This window comes from Cetorhinus maximus, chromosome 11, assembly GCF_964194155.1.
Source record: "Cetorhinus maximus chromosome 11, sCetMax3.hap1.1, whole genome shotgun sequence".
Taxonomy (NCBI): Eukaryota; Metazoa; Chordata; class Chondrichthyes; order Lamniformes; family Cetorhinidae; genus Cetorhinus; species Cetorhinus maximus.
The window spans coordinates 99,835,243-99,857,155 of record NC_135889.1 but is presented as its reverse complement, the minus strand read 5'-3'; the positions used below and the strand labels follow the sequence as shown (position 1 = coordinate 99,857,155).

Below are 21,913 nucleotides of genomic sequence, written 5' to 3'. Positions count from 1 at the left end.
CAGGACCCGAGCACTTGTCAGCCCGCAGCTCCAACAATTTATTCAGTACCACTTCTCTGGCGAATGCAATTTTCTTGAGTTCCTCCCTCCCTTCCATTTCCTTATTTATAGCTGCCTCTGGGATGTCACTTGTATTCTCTATAGTGAAGACTGATGCAAAATACTGGTTCAATTGATCTGCCATTTCCTTGTTTTCCATTATCAATTCTCCAGACTCACCTTCTATAAAACCAACACTCATTTTTTTAACTCGTTTCTTTTTAAAATATTTATAGAAACTCTTACTAACTGTTTTTATATTTCTGGCTAGATTTCTCTCACACTAATTTTTTCCTTTTTATTAATCTTTTAGTCATCCTTTGCTGTTCCTTATGTTCTGTCCAATCTTCTGGCCTGCCACCTATCTTTGCACAATTATTTACTTTTTCTTTAAGATTGATACTATTTTTAACCTTTCTAGTTAACCATGGATGGTGTGTTCATCCCTTGGACTTTTTCTTACTGGTTAGAATGTATCTGTTCTGTGTATTTTGAAATATTCCCTTAAATGTTTTCCAATGCATTTCGATTGACCTATCCCTTAACCTAATTTGCCAATTCACTTTAGCCAGCTCTGCTTTCATGCCCTCATAATTGCCCTTATTTAAGTTTAAAAATGTAGGCCCCTAACTTCCACGCTCCCCAGTGTCGGATTTGGGGGGTACCCCAAAGATGCGCTGGGGAATCCCTCTGGCAAGTTCCCACGTAAGGGTTTGCATGGCAATTGCCCAGAAGTGCTAACTTCCTCTGGACAATTGCATTGCACTGGGAACCATCCAAAAATGTGATTTAAATCGCAAACTTTGGATGGTTCTGCCAGGGTTATACCAATAGTTACCCAGAAAAAGTTAGAAGAATTAAAACCTCTTCTAACTTCTGGTTAACTATTGTAAAGACCCAGATCGACCCCAAGGGACTCCTCGACACCCCTGCCTTCCCCCTCACCCTCCACTGGACTCCCCCATCCCTCCCCCAACCTCTGACAATCCCACCTCGCCCCCCACCCCTCCACGACCTTGGACCCCCCCGACCTCAGACGCCCCACCCTGACCTCAGAACCTCTCCCGACCTCAGACCCCTGCCCCGACCTTGGACCCCCCACCAGGGACCCTCCCAGACTTCCGGACACATCGCCCCCCTCGACCTCAACACACTTCCCATCCCAACCCCCTGACCTCCGGACATTCCCCCACCCTCCAAGATCCAAACACATACAGACTCCTGACCTCTGGGCACCTCCCCCCAAACGACCACAAGACACAGACCCCCCGACCTGCAGACACGACCCCGACCTCCGGACACCCCCCTGAACTACAGACAGCCACCCAACCTCTGGACACCCCTTTGACCTCTGGACACCACCCCAGACCTCCAGACATCCCCCCCGACCCCCGGACAACCCCCCCAACTTCTGCACACCCCCCCTCGACCTCTGGACACCCCCCTGACCTCCAGACACCCCCAACCCACAAATCCTATCTACTTACCTTAGACACTTACCTCCCCCCTGGCCTGTCAATTTCCCTGGCCCTTTAAATTTACCTGCTTTATGGCAGATAGTGCCGTAAAAAACTCCTCCTTGACTACACTGGATCTAGACTTCGCTGGGGTCTGCAAGGATTCTTTCGATGCAGGCCCCAAGCAACTGTGGCAACGCAATTTTCAAGACGAGGTAAGTATGCATTTACTTCTTCTAATTTCTGCAGGGCAGCACTTTCCGATGCTAGTCAGAGATTACGGCCCATAGTCTCGGACCACTCCTCTCTCCCTCAAACTGAATGTAAAATTCAATTATATTATGATCGCTGCTACCTAGAGGTGTCTTCACTATGAGGTCATTAATTAAACCCTTCTCGTTGCACAATACCAGCTCTAGTATAGCCTGCTCTTTGGTTGGCTGTAGAACATGCTGTTCTAAGAAACTATCCCGGAAACATTCAATGAACGCCTCATCTAGGCTACCTTTGCCCATCTGACTTTTCCAGTCTACATGTAGATTAAAATCTCCCATGATTATAGCCATGCCTTTCTGACATTTCTTCCTTTATGCTCCAGCCTACCATGTAGTTACTCTTAAGGGGCCTGTACACAACTCCCACAAGTGGCTTCTTGCCTTTACCATTTCTCAACTCTACCCAAACCATTTCCACATCCTGGTTTCCTGAACTTAAGTCACCCCTCTCTCTTGTAACATCTTTAACTAATAGGGTCACCTCTCCATCTTTTCCTTGCTTCCTGTCCTTCCTAAATGTCCTATACCCTTTCATATTCAGGCCCCAATCCATGTCCTCCTGCAGCCATATCTCTGTAATGGCTATCAAATCGTAATTATTTATTTCTATGTGCGCTCTCAGTTCATCTGTTTTGTTTTCAACGCTTCATGCATTCAGATACAGAGCCTTTAGTTTGATCCTTTCTTTGTCTTTATAACCTGTAGTCTGTTCTGTTGATTTACTGTTAGATTTGTACTCTCTATGCCTCCCTATCACAGTCTGTTTTTCAGTTTCCATGATAATACCTTTCTCTTTTGCCTTGTTTCTATTCTTTGATTACCTTGAGCCCTTGATCCCAGTAAAACATTTTCTTTCATTAGTCTTTCGTGGTACGTGGATGTACTGGCAGCATTTGTTGCCCATCCCTAATTGCCCTTGAACTGAGGGCAGTTAAGAGTCAACCATATTGCTATGGATGTGCAGTCACAAGTAGGCTAAACCAGACGAGAATGGCAGATTTTCTTTCCCTGAAGGGCATTGAACCAGATGGGTTTTTACAAGAATCAATGACAGTTGTCATGGTCACCATTACTGAGACTAGCTTTATATTCCAGATTTAGTAATTGAACTTGGTGGTGGGATTTAAACCCATATCCCCAGACCATTAGGCTGGATCTCTAGATTGCTAGTCCAGTGGCATTACCGCTACACCACCAATTCTCCCAACCTGATTGTTCTCCTTGGTGCACCTCCCACCTTCCCTCCCTTAAGTCCAAGGGATGCAGATTTAAATGTTTATGCCACACAGCTACAACAACAACTTATATTTATATCGCACCTCAATGTCATAAAAAGTCCCAAGGGACTTCCCAGGAGCATTATAAAACAAAATATGGCAGTACACCACATAAGAAGATATTAGGTCAGATGACTAAAAGATTGGTCAAAGAGGAGGCTTAAAGGAGTGTCTTAAAGGAAGGAAAAGAAGCAGAGAAGCAAAGAGGTGTCAAGAGGGAATTCCTCAGAACTTAGAGCCTAGGCATCTGAAGGCACAGTCACCAAAGGTGAAACGATTAAAATCAGGGATGTTCAAGAGGCCAGAACTGGCGGAGTGCACACATATCGAAGGTTGTGGCAGTAGAGGAGGGAGAGGCCACAGAAGGCTTTGTAAAAACGGTTGAGAATTTTAAAATCAAGATGTTGCTTGATCGTAAGCCAATGTAAAGCGAGCATAGGGGCGATAAGTGAATGGTACTTGCTGAGAGTTAAGTGTTGAGCAGCAGAGTTTTGGATGACCTCAAGTTTACAGAGGGTAGAATCTGGGAGACCAGCTAGGCGTGCATGGGAATTGTCACGTCCAGAGATAACAAAGACAAGAATGAGGGTTTCAGCAGCAGATGAGCTGAGACAGGGGTGAACTCTGACGATGTTATGGAGGTGGGAATAGGCTTTCTTAGTGATGATGTGAATATGTGATTGGAAGCTCATCTCAGGATTAAAAATGACATCAAGGTTGCAAATGGTCTCAGACTATTTCCAGGGAGAGGGATGGAATCAGTATCAAGGAACACAGGCCAGGATTTTCCCCTCGGTGATTTGGGGGCGGGGCCTGCTCGCTGAGGGGAAAATGACGCGGGATGACGTTGGGAGGAACCCCCGACGTCATCCAGGTCCATTTAAATCTTCAGGAAGGTGGGCGGACAGCGAAATCAGCTGTCCGCCCGCTGACCTGTCAATGGCCAATTAAGGCCATTGACAGGCTAATTAACCTTGTTAAAGACCTGCCCATCCAAGCTTAAGGCTGGTGGGCAGGCCAGGAGCTCCAGCGGGATCCAGATTATTCATGAAACTTCATCCACTGGCGGGATGAAGTTTCATGTCCGTTTTTTAAAAATTTAATAAACTTTATGTGTTTCTTATTGACATGTCCCATCTCGTGTGACATTGTCACATGAGGGGGACATGTTAATAACTTTAATATTTCTCTATTTTTTGACTTTTCTTACCTGTCAGTAAACTCCCTGAGACAGGACTTTGCCTCAGGGAGCAGTGCGCTCTTTCGCGCGCATGCGTGAAGGAGCGCACTTTGACAGTTGGGGATTCCCTTCCCCGCCCCCGCACAGGAAGCGCATCGGGCAGGCCGCTAGGCGGGCTTTAATTGGCCCGCCCGCTCAAAATGGCGGCGGGCCCCGTTTCGGCGGCGGGGGTTGTCTGCCCGCCCGCCGCTGAGCCGGTGGGACCCGCTCGCCCACCAAGGGCAAAAAGTTTGGAGTGGGAACCAAAAACAATGGCTTCAGTTTTTCCGATATTTGAGGAAATTTGTGCTCATCCAGTACAGAATGTCGCACAACCAGTCTGATAGCTTAGCAACAGTGGAGGAGTTTAGAGAGGTGGTAATGAATTAGAGCTGGGTGGCATCAATATACAAGGGAAAACTAATGTTGTGCTTTTGGATGATGTTGCATGTCGCTGAGAAATAGGAAGAGGCCTGCAATAGATCCTTTGAGAACTCCAGAGGTAAAGGCGCGGGATCAGGGAGAGATGCTATTGCTAGTTTCACCATTTATTTCCAGATTTAGCTGGAGCACATCACGCACCATCAGGCTGTGTTCTCCTATGTCAAAACTCCAAGATCATCCCGGAATGCAACTAGATAACACCCAGCTTCATGAACCCCTCTCGCATGCCTATTGTAACCATAGCTTCATAACAATAATTGCAAGAAGCTTAGGACTTGTTTGTCATTAGGATTAAGAGTAGACGTTCAGCTGCCACTGCCACAACACCTTCCCCTTGCCTAGCAAGCAAAACCTCTGCCAAAGAATTCCGCTGCCCACGCACAGACCTTGCATATTCTCTAGTTTCTCTTCTATCTCCCCTCATGCTCTCTGAATTCATTTTATCCATAAGACACATCCCCTGCTCTTCCGCTCCTATTCCCACTAAACTACTACACTGCCTTCCCTTCTTGGCTGCTTTCCAGCTGATATTGTAAATAGTTTCCTCTCCGCATGTACTGTCCAATCCACCCTTTCGATTCTTCAAAAAATCCACCTTTGACCACTCTCTTTGCAACTCTATGTTTGAGCTCCTCCAATGAGGTTTCCACCTTGCCAAAGCAGTGATTGACCCAAAACAAAGTCACAGTTGATACGTCATGTGACAGTAAGTGTGGCGCTCTATCCCTCCTCAGCCTTTGACGTGGCTGATCATGCCACCTTCCTCCAATACATCTTCTTGTTCATCTGAGTGGCCCTGCTCTCAGATAGGTACACTATTACCTATCCAACTGAGCTAGTGAATATCTTGCAACAGCTTCTTTTCCTGCCCAAACATCATAACCTCTGGTGCGCCCAGGGATCCATCCTTGCTCTCTCCTAATTCTCATCTATAAGCTGCCCCTTGACAACGCCATCTGAAAGTGTAAACGGCAGGTTCCATGTGCACAATGACAGTATGCAGCTCTATCTCACCATTACCTTTCTTGATGACTGTACTGCTGTACTGCTGCTGTGTTGCTACATTTCCTTTAACTAAACATTCAGAAGACTGAAACCACTGCCTTAAGCCCTCACGACAAACTCTTTCCCTAGCCATGGATTCCATTTCCATCTCTCAGTGTCCTTTTTAACCATGAGCTATGCTTCCAGCCCCATATGCCCTTCATTACAAAAACCAGTTACGTCCACCATCATATTATCCTGAAAAAACTCAGCAGGTCTGGCAGCATCGGCAGAGAAGAAAAGAGTTGACATTTCGAGTCCTCATGACCCTTCAAGGGTCATGAGGACCAGAAACGTCAACTCTTTTCTCCTCCGCCGATGCTGACAGACCTGCTGAGTTTTTCCAGGTAATTCTGTTTTTGTTTTGGATTTCCAGCATCCGCAGTTTTTTGTTTTTATATTCATATTATCTTGTCTCGTCTCAGCCCATCTGCTGCTGAAACCCTCATGAATGCTCTTGTTAGCTCCAGACTCAACTATTCCAAGGCTCGCTCACAGTCTCTGATCATTCATCTTCCATAAATTTAAGCTGATTCAAAACTCTACTGCCAGTGCCCTAACTTCCAGCCACCTCTGTGCTTGCCGTCCTATATTTCATTCAGATCCAGCAATTGCTCCATTTTAAAATTTTCATCGTATGACAGCAAGGGAGACGAACTTTTAAAAAGGGATTTGAACACTCAGTTATTAACTGAAAGAAATTACACTGCAAGATATCATATTTTAAACAATAAATTTTACTTTACAAGAACTAAACAAAACAAATATGACTATCTTAACCCTGTATTTTGTAAATCCTTATTATTTAAGACTGAAAATCGCAACAGGACACTCTGTACTATTTTATTTCCACCCAAGAGTTCCACTATACAATTCAGGATCTTGAGGGTACACTTCACTCTTCACTCTTCCTGGCTCCAAACCAAGGTGTGCCACACTCTTAGAAATTCACTTTGATCCTTCTCAGTTTCCTCAACCTTTCCGTCTCTCTTTCTGACCCTCTCTTTGAGGATTCCACTGCCAATCTCTCCCACTTGTTTTACCAGTTGGACCTGACAATTTTAATTCCTCATGCACATGGACTTTTCATTCCAAGCATACCCCACTCGCAATTCCTGCTTAGTGTCTCCAGATCAGGAACACCCTTGCCTTGTTTCCTAATGGCCGCTATGCTCCATTTCCTGACTGCTGGCAGACAAAGTTGAACTACACCGCAACATAGTCTTTGTCCTCCCTAATGAAGACAGGATCCAAATATTTACTGAATGCAGAGAATTAGTAACATAGAGGGCAAAATTGGAAAGCTAGGAATAAAAAAAAACATATTTTCCCCTAACTGTCAAAATATGGGAGCTGCAAACCCAGTCTGTATGCACTTGTTTTTGTTTTATGCAATATGTCCGATATTAATATTAATGTGCTTTGTTGAAATTTCAGATACCAATTGTCATCACTGACAGGGATTAAAAATAATCAAGTGTGTACTCAAACAAAAGTGATATCAAATCGCGTGACTGGTGGCTTGAAATACAAATAACTTGCCTTTACATAACACCTTCAATGTAGAAAATATCCCAAGGCATTTCACATAGGCATAATCAGGCAAAAATGGATGCCAAGCCAAAGGAGAAGATATTAGAGGGGTGACTCAAAGCTTTGTGAGGTTAAGGTGGGGGTGGCAGGGGTGGGTGGGGGGTGTGGGGGGTGGGGGGATGTCCAAGGATAGCCAAACTTGCATAGGAGATGCTCTGGCTACAATTGATAAGTAAGAGTGGAGCTATGCAAGGAAGTCCCACTAAGCTAAACCATGGAAAATGAACTTTCGGAGGAGGACAGCATAGTTAAGGGCATCATGCTTACAGTCAAGTGCATGTCATTTGCTACTCTGAATAGAGCTGTTTCAGTGTTGTACCAGAGGCAGAAAGCTGCTGAGAAATTCAAACCTAGAGTCATGGGAAAGCTGGGAAAGGATTTGGGAGGTGACAACGCATTCAGGACTTTGGATTAGAAACAGAGATTAAATCTCAGAGTCTTCGATCGGAAGGACAGTGAATTCAGTTCTTGTTCAGTTCGGAGTTTCTTGAGGAGGGGTCATGATGGTGATTTTTAAAAAGTGGAACGATGTCAGTGGTGAGGTGCACAAGGAAGTGGTCAAAGGTGGCCTTACCTGTGATAAGCTCATTGACAGTAGGGCAGATAGAAAGTTCAAGAGGGTGACCATGAATATGGTAGGCCAGTTTGTATAAAGACAGGGCAGGAAGGCAGTTATATCAGAGGAACAAGGACCGAGTAAGTTGTGGCAGTGATTGAAATAATCGAGGATGAGGAGTCCCTCAATAAAGAGATTGAGTGAGGAAAGGAGGAAGGATGTCACAATGAAAAACTTGGGGCAGGATTTGTGGGGAATTATAGACAGTTAATATTTTAAAAGACAGGCTAAGAGATGAAATAGGGTGAGATTCTGGAAGGAGGAGCAGGGGAAAGGCCAAGGTGGGATTTGGTGATATTAGCAACACTGACACCATGGTGGTTTGAACAGGAAAAATGGCACCAATTATAACCAGGCTGGGAGGCTTCAGTAAGAAACAAGATGCAACCACCCATAAGCCTAGTTCCCACCAAAGCCATAAGTCATTGCATTCATCCATAATAAGAAGGTGGACAACAATGGCCTTGTTTGTGAGTGAAAACACATTCTGTAGGGAAATATAGTGAGAGGTGACGATCATTAATCTGCTGACACAGTTTAGGATGCAGTGGTCTGAATTGGTCGGAAAGGAGCATGGTCAGATTGCACCCCCCCCCCCTCCCCAGCACTTTGGGCATAAAAATCAGCAGCGAGGAAGATGGAGCAGTTGGTTTTACTGCTTATAAGGAGACAGGGATTGGTGCCTCGATGTGCAGTTTGAAGAGTTCTGAGGCAGGCACAGAGGGTAGCTGTGGGCTTATCCAAGATCAAGCCTGAGATGTCAGCAGGAGAGTAGGAAGGCAGATGAGTAGTGATGGATTGGGGTAGGAATTTGGGGAGGCAAATTACCCAAGATGGGAGAAATGAAAGATGGTACGGCTGGGTGACAGAGAGAGAAGGAGATGAGGGAAGGGTCCAAGAGAGATGATGAGCAGCAAAAACCAAGATAGGTAGATGCATATGAAATTAGGGGCAGGTGTAGGCCATTTGGCCCCTCAGGCTTACTCTGCCATTCAATAAGATTGTGGCTGATCTGATTATGGCCTCAACACCACTATCCTGCCTATCTCCGTTACCCTTTGATTCCCTTGTTGGTCAAGAATCTATCTACCTCTATCTAAAAATATTGAATGACCCTGGCTCTGCCAGTCCCTGGGGAAGAGAGTTCTACAGATTCACGATCCATTAAGAGAAATAATTTCTTTTCATCTCCATTTTAAATGGGAGACCCTTTATTTTCAAACTTAGTCTCTTAGTTCTGATCTCTCCCAAAAGGGGGTACATCCTTTCAGCATCCACTATGTCAAGTCCCCTCAGGATCTTATGTTTCACTAAGATCACTTCTCATTCTTCTAAACTCCAATGGATTCAGGCCCAACTTGTCCAATCTTTCTTCATAAGATAGCCCCCTCAACCTAGGAATCAGCCTAGGTTCTTCTCTGAACTGCTCTGAACTGCTTCTAATGCATTTCTGTCCTTTCTTAAATAAGAAGACCAAAACTGTGCACAGTACTCCAGATATGGTCTCACTAATGGCCTGTACAACTGCAGCAAAACATCCCTACTTTTATTCCATTCCCCTTGCAATAAAAGACAACATTCCATTTACCTTCCTAATCACTACTACCTTTTTCTATTTCACGTACCAGGACAACCAGGTCCCTCTGCATCTCAGAGTTCTACAATCTCTCTCCAACCTGCCAAGGTGGAGAAGTTCACATTTTCCCACATTATACTTCACCTGCCAATTTTTTGCCACTCACTTAATCTATCTATATTCCTTTGTAGACCTCTTAGGTCTTTTTCACAATTTACCTCCCTTTGTGTCATTAGTAAATTTGGCAACTATACATTCGATCCCTTCATCCACATTATTGATATAGATTGTAAATAGTTGAAGCCCAGCACTAATCTCCGTGGCGCCCCATTCATTACATCTTGCCAACCTGAAAATGACCCAGTTATACCTGCTCTCTATTTCCTGTTAGCTAACCAATTCTCTATTCATGTAAATATGTTACCCTCTACATCATGAGCTCTTAATTTGTGCAGTAATTTTGGTGTGACACCTTGTCAGGTGCCTTCTTGAAATCTAAGCACACCACATGCACAAGTTCTCCTTTATGTTGCTAGTTACTTCCTCAAAGAACTCCAATAAGTTAGTCAAACACAGTTTCTCTTTCACAAAACTATGTTGACTCTGCTTGATTGCATTGAGATTTCCTAACCTAACCAGCTATAACCTTAATTATAGATTCCAGCATTTTCCCTAAGACAGATGTTAAGCTAATTGGCCTGTAGTTTCCTGCTTTCTGTCTCCCTCCTTTCTTGAATAGAAGAGTTACATTCGCATTTTTCCAATCTGTTGGGATCTTCCCAGAATCTAGGGAATATTGGAAAATTAAAACCAAGGGATCTGCTATCTCAGCAGCCACTTCTTTTAAGACCCTAGGATGAAATCCAACAGGGGCTTGTCAGCTTTTAGTTCTAATAATTTTCTCAGTACCCTTTCCCTGGTGATTATAATTGTTTTAAGTTCTGCTCTCCTTTTCACCTCTTGATTCACAATTATTTCTGGGATGTTATTTTATCCTCTACAGTGAAGACAGAAGCAAAGTATCTGTTCAATTCTTCTGCCATTTCTTTATCTTCCATTATTAATTCCCCTGATTCACTCTCTAGAGAACCAACACTGGACTTACTCTTTTCATTTTTAACTACCTGTAGAGACTCTTACTATATGTTTTTTATATTTCTAGTTAGCTTTCCCTCATACTCTAACTCCTCCCTCATTATTCTTTTAGTCATTTGTTGTTTTTTTTTAAATCCTGTCTAAACTTATGACCTGCCACCAATCTTTGCAGAATTGTATGCTTTTTCTTTCAATTTCACACTTATTAACTTCTTTAGTTAGTCATGCCTGCTGTGTCCTTCCCCTAGAGTCTTTCTTTTTCACTAGAATGTTTCTTCACTGAGTATTCTGAAATATCTCCTTAAATGTCTGCTACTACATTTCTACTGACCTATCCCTGAACCGCATTTCCCATTTCACTTTAGCCAGCCTTCAGGCCCTCATAATTACCCTTATTTAAGTTAAAACACAAGTGTCTCACACTTCTCTCCCTCAAATTGAATGCAAAATTCAATCAATTATCGGGGTTTCTTTACTTTGTGGTCATTAATGAATCCTGTCTCATTGCACGTAACCAGATTTAGAATAGCCTACTCTCTGATTCGGTGTAGATCATGCCGTACAAAGAAATCATTCCAAAAATACTCTATGAACTCATCTTCCAGGCTACCCTTGCCAATTTGATTCATCCAATCTATATGTAGTTTAAAATCACCCATGATTATCACCATACCTTTATCACAAGCCCCCATTATTTCTTCCTGAATATCCTGTCCTATAGTGTAATTATTGTGAGGGGGCATATAAAACTACACCCACAAGTGACTTCCTACCTTTACTATTTCTTATCCCTATCCAAACTGATTCTACATCTTGATCTTTAGAACTAAGGTCATCCCTCTATAATGTACTAATGTCATTCTTAATTAACGGAGCTACCTCTCCACCTTTTCCTAGCCTCCTGTGCTTCTGAAATGTCATGTACCCTTGACTATTCAGATCCCAGCCATTGTCATCTTGCAGTCATGTCTCTGTAATGACTATCAGACCATACATATTTATTTCTGTTTGCTCTCTCAATTCATTCTTTTAATATTTTCGCAACCTCTTGCCTTATCTGCTGGTGCACTCTTAAGTTTGTACACTCTGTCCCAGCCTGCCATGCTCTGATTATCATTTTCCCTTATTGCTATCCTGCTGTTTTGCCTTGTCTTCTCTCTTTAATTTATCACAACTTCCTACACTCGAGCCCCTACTCCAGGATTTAGTTTTAAGCCCTCTGTACTGCCCTAGTAATACGACTAGCCTGAACACTGGTCCTAGCATGGTTCAGGTGAAATGCTACAGCTCCCACTTTCCCCAGTACTGGTGCCAGTGCCCCATGAATTGAAACTCATTTCTCTCACACCAATCTTTGAGCCACACATCTAACTCTCTAATCGTACCCCACTCCAATTTGCTGTGCCTCAGGTAATAATCCAGACATTATTACGTTTGAGGTTCTGCTTTTTAATTTAGCCCCTAGCTGCTCATATTCTCTAAGCAGAACCTCTTTCCTAGTTCTATCTATGTCGTGGTACCTATGTAGACCACAACCACTGGACCCATCCTCTCCCACTGCAAGTTTCGCTCCAGCCCAGAGCAGATGTCCCGAACCCGGGCACTGGGCAGGCAACACAGCCTTCTAGACTCCCGTTCCTGGCTGCAGAGAACTGTGTCTGTCCCTCTTTCTATACTATCCTCACTACCACTACATTCCTATTAACTCCCCTCACTTGAATGACTTCCTGTACCACGATGCCATGGTCAGTTTGCTCATTTACCCTGCAGTGCCCTGTTTGATCCATACAGGCTGTAAGAATCTCAAACCTGTTGGACAATTGCAAGGGTTTGAGGCTCCTCCACTCTTACCTTCTCAATCCCCATACCTGCCTCACTCCTGTCCCTGCCCACTGACCAAATCAGGAAACCCTATCATAAGGGGAATGAATGCCTCCTAGAATGAAGTGTCCAGGTAACTCTCACTCTCCCTGGTGCATCGTAGCATCTGCAGCTCAGCCTCCAGCTCATTGATTCTGAGCTGAAGCTCCTCAAGCCGCAGACACTTACTACAAATGTGTTTGCCCTGGATTACACTGGTGTCTAGGAGCACCTGCATTCTATAGTCACAACACATCACCTGCTCTGCCATCTGTATATGTTAATTCATTTATTATTTTTCCTAATTAATTTATAATTAATAAACCCTACAACTCCCAATAAGCTTTACTACTGCTAGTACTTTGCCACCACTAGTGAAGCCTTATAATTACTAATAAGTTACATGAGTTTTCAAAGATAAATAAGCAAAATACTCACCAATCAATCACTTATCTGTTTCCCTGTGATGTCATGCTTCGATTTTTTTCAGAATGGGGTCTGTCCACAGACTGGCCAAATTCAGGCCAAATGGCTTAGGCTTGGTTCAACAGCAAAATGTGCACACAAATGAATACAATGGGAATTCAGATTACATAGATACGACAAAGGTTAGGAGAGACAGATCCCAAAGACAGCAAGAAAACAGTAAAAGTTAAAGCCAGGGTTGCAGTGGGATGAAATTGTCTTATCATCAGAGTTCAGTCAGGTTGGAGCATTGATGAACCAGTGTTTAAATTTGGAAACTGTTTTGGAGAGGGAGTGAGTTTATGAGCTGACAGATATTGTATCAATGTATGCTCCGCTGGAGAACATTCATAATGCAAGGAAATTGGCCACATTCTGTAGAATCAATTCTGCCCTATTGACAGTCACACAGACCTGGTCCCAGGTGCTGTGTTAGTTTAACAAGATTAATTTACAAATTTTGCCACAAACTTTGATATCTTTGTTCTTATAATAACATTCTTTGCCTTACTATCATGTAACCTCAAATGGAGCTCGCACAACTCCATTGCTAACATTCCTCCAAAATGTTTGCCCTTTTGTAACAAACACTTCTGCCCCCTCAGATGCTCATAACTCTTTGAGGTTTCTAATGTTTTGGATTTCTTTGCATCAGGTAAACTGATGCTCTAACATAATTTTACTGTAATGTTCAATTAAGCATTTATTCCTCAACACTAAGCCATGGTTGGTTACAGTAGTGTTTTAGAGTGTTAATCAGTAAAAGATGTCCAACCTCCAGCATTTCATGTCACTGTGATAAACAGTTCTCTTGCAACACCTGAGAGGCAAAGCAATTTTTTTCATTTATTTACATAGCCAGTGGCATGGCTGGGGCAGCCACTCGGGGGCTATGTACTTCCACATCAAATGGAAGGCATTTAATCAGGGAGATGCCCTTGACTGACAGCTTGGTGCACTGAATATCCCCAATCTCATACATTTAAGGGACTGGCAAGATCTCTTTCTCTTTCATGCTCTCTTTTTTCCTTCCATTCTCAGCCTCTGTGGGTGTTCCATGCTGTAGCAGGCAGTGACAGAAACTCCAGGAATAACTTGCACAGAAAAGTGAGCCTACACCTGGAGAGAGATAATCAGGTGGTATCTTTACTATTTTTCAATAATCAAGGAGTATATGAATTGATTGATTGTTCATACAACAGATGTTGCAAACTGTTCATTCAGATTTATATGAAATAAAGCACATATTAGTTTGAAGTGGTAACTCATCTCAATAGGTTGTTTTTGTTATGACGTGGCAGATGATGTGTGCCAAATCCACGAAGGAAACTTGATCGTGCTATCACAACAGTTTTGCAATTTTTTTTTTTGAGATGCGTGCACTGAATTCAGAAGTGATAAGTCTACCAAGACTTTTTCAGATTTTTAAAAATTAAATTAAAATATTTATTAACAAAAAAGATCCCAAGCATATACATACGACTACAAATTACTACTATAGTAACGCATAAAATTCCGAATTAACCTGACTCCCAGTTCCACCCCCTTTAAGGCAATGGTCCAAACATAGATTTTAGATTTTAAACAGATTGAGCAAATTAACATAATACCCTGGACAGTGGAATTCCAAATGACATTTCTTCAACTTTAGTTTTGGTAGAAAGCAGATTTATGCACAAGTACTGGAGGCTTCATTATGGCTACTTCACATACTTCTGTTAGATCTCACAATGCCTTCTCCTGACAGATAACCTCATTCTTATTTATAGATGTTTCTCTCTTCTTAATATGTAAATTTTATTGTTTCATAAGTTTTTGAAACTGTATCTCCCTCATGACATAAAAACTTTCATGTTGCTATTATTTATTGTCAGTAACCTTTGGGAAAAATAAATACATCCCTTAGCCTTGCTTCTCTGGCTATTTGTAAACAGACTGAGATCAATTTGAAATCCAAATCTCCCTTCATCTTTCTAAAAATGAAAATTTCCTTCACACCTTACATGTTAGGCCAGCATGCATGTTTACTCATTAGTATGTCAAACAACTAACTTATTCTGATGGGTTAAGCTTGCAGTCTACTTGGCTCCCAGGGCAGGACTTTTAGATTGGCGTGCGGGTGTGATCGGCGGGCCCGGAAACAGCTTGGGAATGGACTGCCGCCCACAATCAGCCCCCGACCACAATTTCACGTTTGCTGGCCAACTAACGGCCAGTCAGCATGAAATGAGTGCTGAAATGCTCAGCGCTGCCAGGGTGGGGGTGGGAGGAAGGTGGATGCTGACGTAAGCGCGGGCGTGGGGGAGCGCAGAATGAAAACTCTGTCTATACATTTTTAGTTTTTTAAAATTTAATAATGGAAACCTCATCCTGCCATTTGACGAGGTTTCATCAAAAATGCACAGTCCGCCTGGCAGATTCGCCCATCTGCCAACTGTAAGGTTGGATGGACCATGAAAAATCAAGGACACTTGGAACTTTAATGGGCTTAATTGTCCTCTTAATTGTCGGTGGACATGCTTCTGACTTTTGCGTGCGCCCGCCGACTGAAATATCATGCGAGCGTGGGATGACGTTGGGACACTCGCCTGAAGCCATCACGCGCTATTTTACACTCGAACGGGTTGGGCGCGCGCGCGCCCGCTGAGCTAAAAATTCTGCCCCAAATGTAATTAACACAGATGGACCCAACAATTTTTCAGTCAACTTTCCAAAATGACAGAAGAATACACTATTTCAGTAGTGCCCAGGAATGGACCCACGTAGCCTGTATGGATCCGCACCCATGGTCGGCCAGGCCATTCCCAAGGGTGTAGTGGGGCTGCGGCTGGCAACTTTTGTTGCAGTTGGCACTGTTGACAGTGCTTGACTAACTTCTCGACGCCTGCATCTATACCAGGCCACCACACTTAATCCTGGTGAGCATTTTCATTTTAGAAATGCCAGGATGAGTGCTGTGTCATTCGGTCAGGTCCCTGCCTGGTGCAGGAAAGACTATTCTTTCTCCCCAGAGTATGACGTCATCCTGACAACTCAATTCGCATTTCCAGGTAAAAGACGGTTTCATTTCCTCGGCAGCTGGCTCATTTAACCGTCCTGTAAGTATTTGGTCTCTCACTTTGAACAGAAGTGGATCTGGGTTAGTGCAGTTCCTGATCTGCTTTGCGCAGACGGGTGATGTGTCTAAAAAATTCAATGCAAGGACGATTTATTGGGGCACAGGAGTACACAAGATGATTTCTTGCAAGGGTAGGCGGCTAAGGGTGTCTGCATTCGCTATGTGCATCCCAGGTTGGTGCTTGAAAGTGTATTCGTAGTCGGACAGAATTAATGCCCATCGCTGAATTATTGCGAGGCTATCGGCGAGATAGCCTTGTCTTCTCTGAAAAGGCCCAAAAGCGGTTTATGATCGGAGATGATAGTAAAGTGCCTGCCATGTAATTATTGGTGGAATTTTTTAACTCCAAAGACCATTGACAGCCCTTCTTCTCGATCTGCGAATAACCTTTTTCGGCCACTGACAGTGTTCTTGATTCGTAACCTATTGGCCTCAGAGCCGTCATCCATTTCATGGGACAATACTGCACCAATGCCATATGGAGAGGCATCGCAGGTCAATATCAATTCTTTAGCTGGGTTGAAGTGCACTAACAAGTTTGAGGAGAGCAGCAGTTGTTTTACTTGGTTGAAGGCTGCCTCCTTTGGAGCCTTCCAGGACCCCAACAATGGTGTTTCTTCAGCAATATGTGCAAGGGGGCCAACAGTCGATAAGTTGGGTAAAAATCACCCGTAGTAGTTTACCATCCCTAAAAGTGATTTGAGTTTGGTGATATTTGTTGGGGAAAGTGCCTCCTTTATCGCCTTAACCTTTTCTTCCATGGGGTGTAATCCTTGTGTGTCTACACGGTAACCCAGATAGGAAACCTCGGTGGCTTGGAAAGTGCATTTCTCCTTTTTTAGGCGGACTCCAGCTTCCAGACATCTTTTTAATACCTCCTCTAAATTTGCTAAATGCTCAGCCTCTGTCGATCCAGTTATGTGGACATCATCAAGGTATACTGCAACCCGTGGTAATCGCGATAGCAAACTCTCCATCATCCTTTGAACTATTGCAGAGGCTGAGGACACACCAAAAGGTAGGCGCACGTATTGGATTAGGCCTTTGCGTGTGTTTATTGTGACATACCCCTGGGATGTGTTATCTAACTCGAGTTACTGGTAAGTGTGGCTCATATCCAACTTAGTGTAGGATTGACCTCCTGCCAGCTTTGTGTACAAGTCTCCAATTCTTGGAATTGGATATTTATCCAACTTGGCGGCCTGATTAACCGTTAGCTTATAATCACCTCAAATGCGGACGGTCTTATTTGGTTTCAGTACAGGGACGATAGCTGCTTCCTATTCCAAACATTGAACCGGCTATATGATGCTTAGTTTCGCCAACCTGTTTAACTCAGCATCTGCTTATTCTCTTAAGGCACATGGTATGGCTCTTGCCTTAAAAAAAATCAAGGAGTTGTCTCTGGGTCAACATTAATCTTGGCTTGCAAGCCTTTGATTTTTCCTAATTCGTTGCGAAAGATGCTGTTGTATTTTTAAAATAATTCTATCAGTCCTCCTGCCTGCACTTGAAAAATTTCAGGCCAATTTAACTTGATTTCTTGTAGTCAATCACGGACCAGAAGGCTTCGTCCTTCCCCATTCACTATTATTATTGGAAGCTGGGCTGACTGCTGCCCATAGCTCACAGGTACCATGGTGGTGCCTTTTATTTTTATGGCTTCTCCCATGCAAGTCATCAACTGGGCAGAAGTTCTCTCCAGGCTTAAGGGTTGGGTACCTTCTCTCAGGTGCTGAAATGCGCGCTCACCCATCACTGGCTGATGCCCCTGCATCCATGTTCATAACTAGACACTTCCCATTTATGTAGAATGTGACAGTAATAGGGTTTGTCTTGGCTGCTTTAAGATTAAAAAGAGAATGGATGTCAGAATCAGTTATTTCAGGCTCTTTCATGTTATGTACTTCTAACATCTTTGCTGGCTTGTTACTTGGCAGTCTGGACTTTCCTCTGCATTGCTTTATAAAATGTCTTCTTTTACGACAGTAATAGCGTTCACCCTCCTTAAATCTGCATGTTTCAGGAGTGTGGTTACCCCCACGTCGGTAACATTTCAATTTCAGGATCACTGTTTAATTGCCTGCAGTATATTTTATTGATTCATTGGCGATTGGGAATGATTCCCACTTTACAGCTGCTTTTGCAGTTTTGACGCCATACATGGCTGCAGGTTTCCGCTCTAACCGGCAAATGGCACCATTTTGCAAACTCTGTAGCTCCTGCGAATCTTTTTCAGTGCTTTCCATGGCTGGCGCTATCTCCATTGCACGCTTAAAATTTATATCGACTTCTGCCAGCAATCAACGCTGAATGGCATTGTTGCGCACACCACAAATTAACCGATCCTGTAGCAAGGTCGCTCCGAAATCACAATGCTCTGACAATTGCCTCAATTTAGTAATATAATTCATGATGGATTCACCTGGGGCATTCACCCTCATAATAAATTTGCATCTTTGCATAATGACTAATGGTTTGGGCTGAAAATGGCCCTTCAAATCCACTAAATCCACGAGCTCACTGAACAATTTGTAGTCAGGCACACTTGGGACTGTGAGATTGCAAATAAGGTTGTAGGTTTGACTCCCACAGATGCTCAGGAGAATTGCTTTGCATTTTGCCTCCTATTTTGTTGGCCTGGAAATAAAACCCGAGGCACTTGATGTATTGATTCCAGTCTTCCGTGGAGGAGTTAAATGGGCCGATCCTCCCAAAGAGAGGCATCCTGGTGAGTATATATATTTTTTCCTTCTTTAAAACGAGACACTCACAGTTGTAGAGCGAGAGGCAGCACCAGGATCATTTATCCTCATCGCCAGATGCAGAGATGTACTACTGAGAGGCTTCTTTAGTTGAACAACAAACTTTATTTACAGAGCTGCTGGATTAGCTGCAGGCCTCTAGCAAGGCTACAGTATACTTTCTGGACTAGGAAAATTCCGCCCCTTATAGGCTTCCCATGCTCGGTGCTGATTGGCTGTTCTGACCACATGACCCTTACTCAGTAAGGCTGGCCTTAAAGCAACGATCACCACAACTGGTGAGTCTACATCTGTGTACAATATTTGTCACCTTATTTAAGGAAGGATGTAAATGTGTTGGAAGCAGTTGAAAGAAAGTTTACCAGACTAATACCTGCAATGGGTGGGTTGTCTTATGAGGAAAGGTTGGACAGGCTGGGCTTGTATCTGCTGGAGTTTAGAAGAGTAAGAGGCGACTTAAGATCCTGAGGGTTCTTGACAGGATGGACGTGGAGAGGATGTTTACTGTGGTAGGAAAATCTAGAACTAGGGGTCACTGTTTAAAAATAAGGAGTTGCCCATTTAAAATGGAGATGAGGCGAAATCTTTTCTCTCAGAGGTTTGTGAGTCTTTGGAACTCTCTTCCTGAATATGCAGTGAAAGCAGTCTTTGAATATTTTTAGGGCAGAGGTGGATAGATTCTTGGGAAGCAAGGGGAAGATAGGTAGGAGGGATGCGGATTTGAGGTTACTATCAGATCAGCCATGATCTTATTAAATGGCGGAGCAGGTTCAAGGGGCCGAATGGCCTACTCCTGCTCCTTGTTCATACGTTGGTATGTTCGTATCGGTAATAATCAACCTGCTAGAATGGGGTAACATTTTAGCTTTACTGCCTGGGTGATAATTCTCCAGAATGAACGCCCACTCATTGTGGATCCCATCTAGCTTTTATTCCATTGATTTTAAGATGTCTTCCATAACAGCAGCTTGATGATTACTCCTCACTTCCAGTTATCCAGGATGTCCTCCGCAGTCTTGATGAACATATCCCTGAGCTCTGTTGTGATGGTGCTCTTGCCATGTTTCAATAGATCTGCTGGTATCTCGTTGATCCCAGGTGACTTGTGGTTCTTCAGACTCCTGATGGCTCTTTGGACCTCTCATCGGACAATTTCTTCCTGGTTACCATTCAGCTGTTGAGGTGCTGTCATTGAACTTGAACGTGGAGCTGGGGTTGGGCTGGTTGAGGACCTCCCAAAAGTGCTCTACCCACCTTGCCTCCTGCTCCCACCCATCAAAAGCATCTTTCCGTCCTTGCTCATCATTGATATAGAGGTGTTGTTTCTTGCATTATTCAGTTCCCATATGATCCTGTACAGCATCTTGGAGTCTTTGGCTCTCCTCAACAAATTGAAGGCAGAAGTAGACTTCATGAAGAACAGGCAGGTTTCCGGGGTGGATCTTTACAGTCAGGATCATTAAAAAGCATCAGAAGCCGCTTGTTATCAACATTGATTTCAAGAGGGCTTTTAAGAGCATATATTGGCAGTCCCTCTGGTTGCTGATGGATCCATCAGCAACTGCAACAACTGGAGGGGCATTGCACTGCTGTCAGCACCTGGCAAGGTCTGCAGCATGGCTCTCCTCAACAAATTGAAGGCAGAAGGCTTTTAAGAGCATACATTGGCAGTCCCTCTGGTACATTACAAAACAGTATGGCACCCCATCGTAGTATATTAACATCTTCAAAGCCTTATGCCGCGACTCCAGCTGCTGCGTCAAGACCAGCAAAGTCACCACAGCCTCCTTCAACATCATCACAGAGGTACGGTGAGGGGGCATACTGTCCCCATTCCCTTTCCTCTTGGTTATTGATTTCATCATGAGGAAGGTGATGGTGAGTGCAGACATGGCATCCCATGGCAACACCACCAGCGAGACATGGGTAAGAACAGCAAAGGTGTCATGTAAGTTGGATCAAAGTTGGTCTTTCACCAGCAGTTCTTATTAAGATCCTGAACATCACATGAAGAGGGCAGCATCACTAATGAAGAAGTACTACAGAGAACTGGTCAGAGGCACCATTGGACATCGTAATCGAGAGTTGACTGAGGCTGGGAGGACACGTATTTCACCTCCCTGACATATGTTCCTCCAGGGTAGCAGTAGAATGGACACCACCAGATGAAAAAGAAGATGAGGAAGGCCAAAGAAGACCTGGCGATGTACTTTAAGGAGGATCTTCAAGAGCGGGATACCACCTGGGCTGGAGCGAAAGAGATTGCGATGGACCGGGGCTGGTGGTGAAGTCTTTCTACCCATTGTCCCACATGGGACCAGAGGGACTAAGTTTAAGTAAATAAGTCTACAACAGTTGTCTTGCCCAGATTACCAGTCAAGCTGTGAAGACATAACTTTACACCAATATCTGTTGCAAAAAATAAAAAAAATGTAACTGGGTTGACTATGCTATTAGCGCAATCAGTTTCCATTAAATATGAGTTACATTTCCCTCTCTTTAGCACACAGAAGACAAACAGATTTCACATTGTGCATTCTCAGAGCTATGATATGTTATACCTAATGCACAGCTAATCTCAGTATGTCAATCCGCTGTACTATTATTGTTGGCTATCCCTCATTAGTGAGGATGACTGTCTTCCAAGAGTTTGAAGATGGCTGATGCAGTGTGCAAATCGATAGAGGGAATATTCCATAGAAAAGCTCCCTTCACAGATGAGGCCGTGCAAGTTACAATGTGAAGAAAAGGGAAAATGCGCTCTATTAGTTAAAACAATAACTTATTGCAGAGCAAAAAGTCTAACAAACGGGATAACATTCATGCAACAGGTCATTGAAGTATTGAAAGCTATAGCAATTGGAAGGATGAACAAAAGAAGATGTGTGATTTTGACAATGACTGTCAATCATTTTACATTATTATCATGGGTATGAATGCAAATATCTTACATTGGCACAAAAGTCTATTCAAGGAACTTGCAGATGCCAGCTGCCTTTGAAACGATTCACAGATTATTGTTATTTTGAATTTAGCTACTAGCTTGTTGTAAATGGAACATAAAAGAGAG

General features: G+C 43.5%; 1 protein-coding gene across 7 annotated transcripts in view; it reads left to right on the top strand.

The window, feature by feature from the left end:
• Positions 1 to 21,913, top strand: part of gtdc1 (glycosyltransferase-like domain containing 1) — a 423,082-nt gene that overhangs the window by 390,949 nt on the left and 10,220 nt on the right. The window lies entirely within an intron of this gene.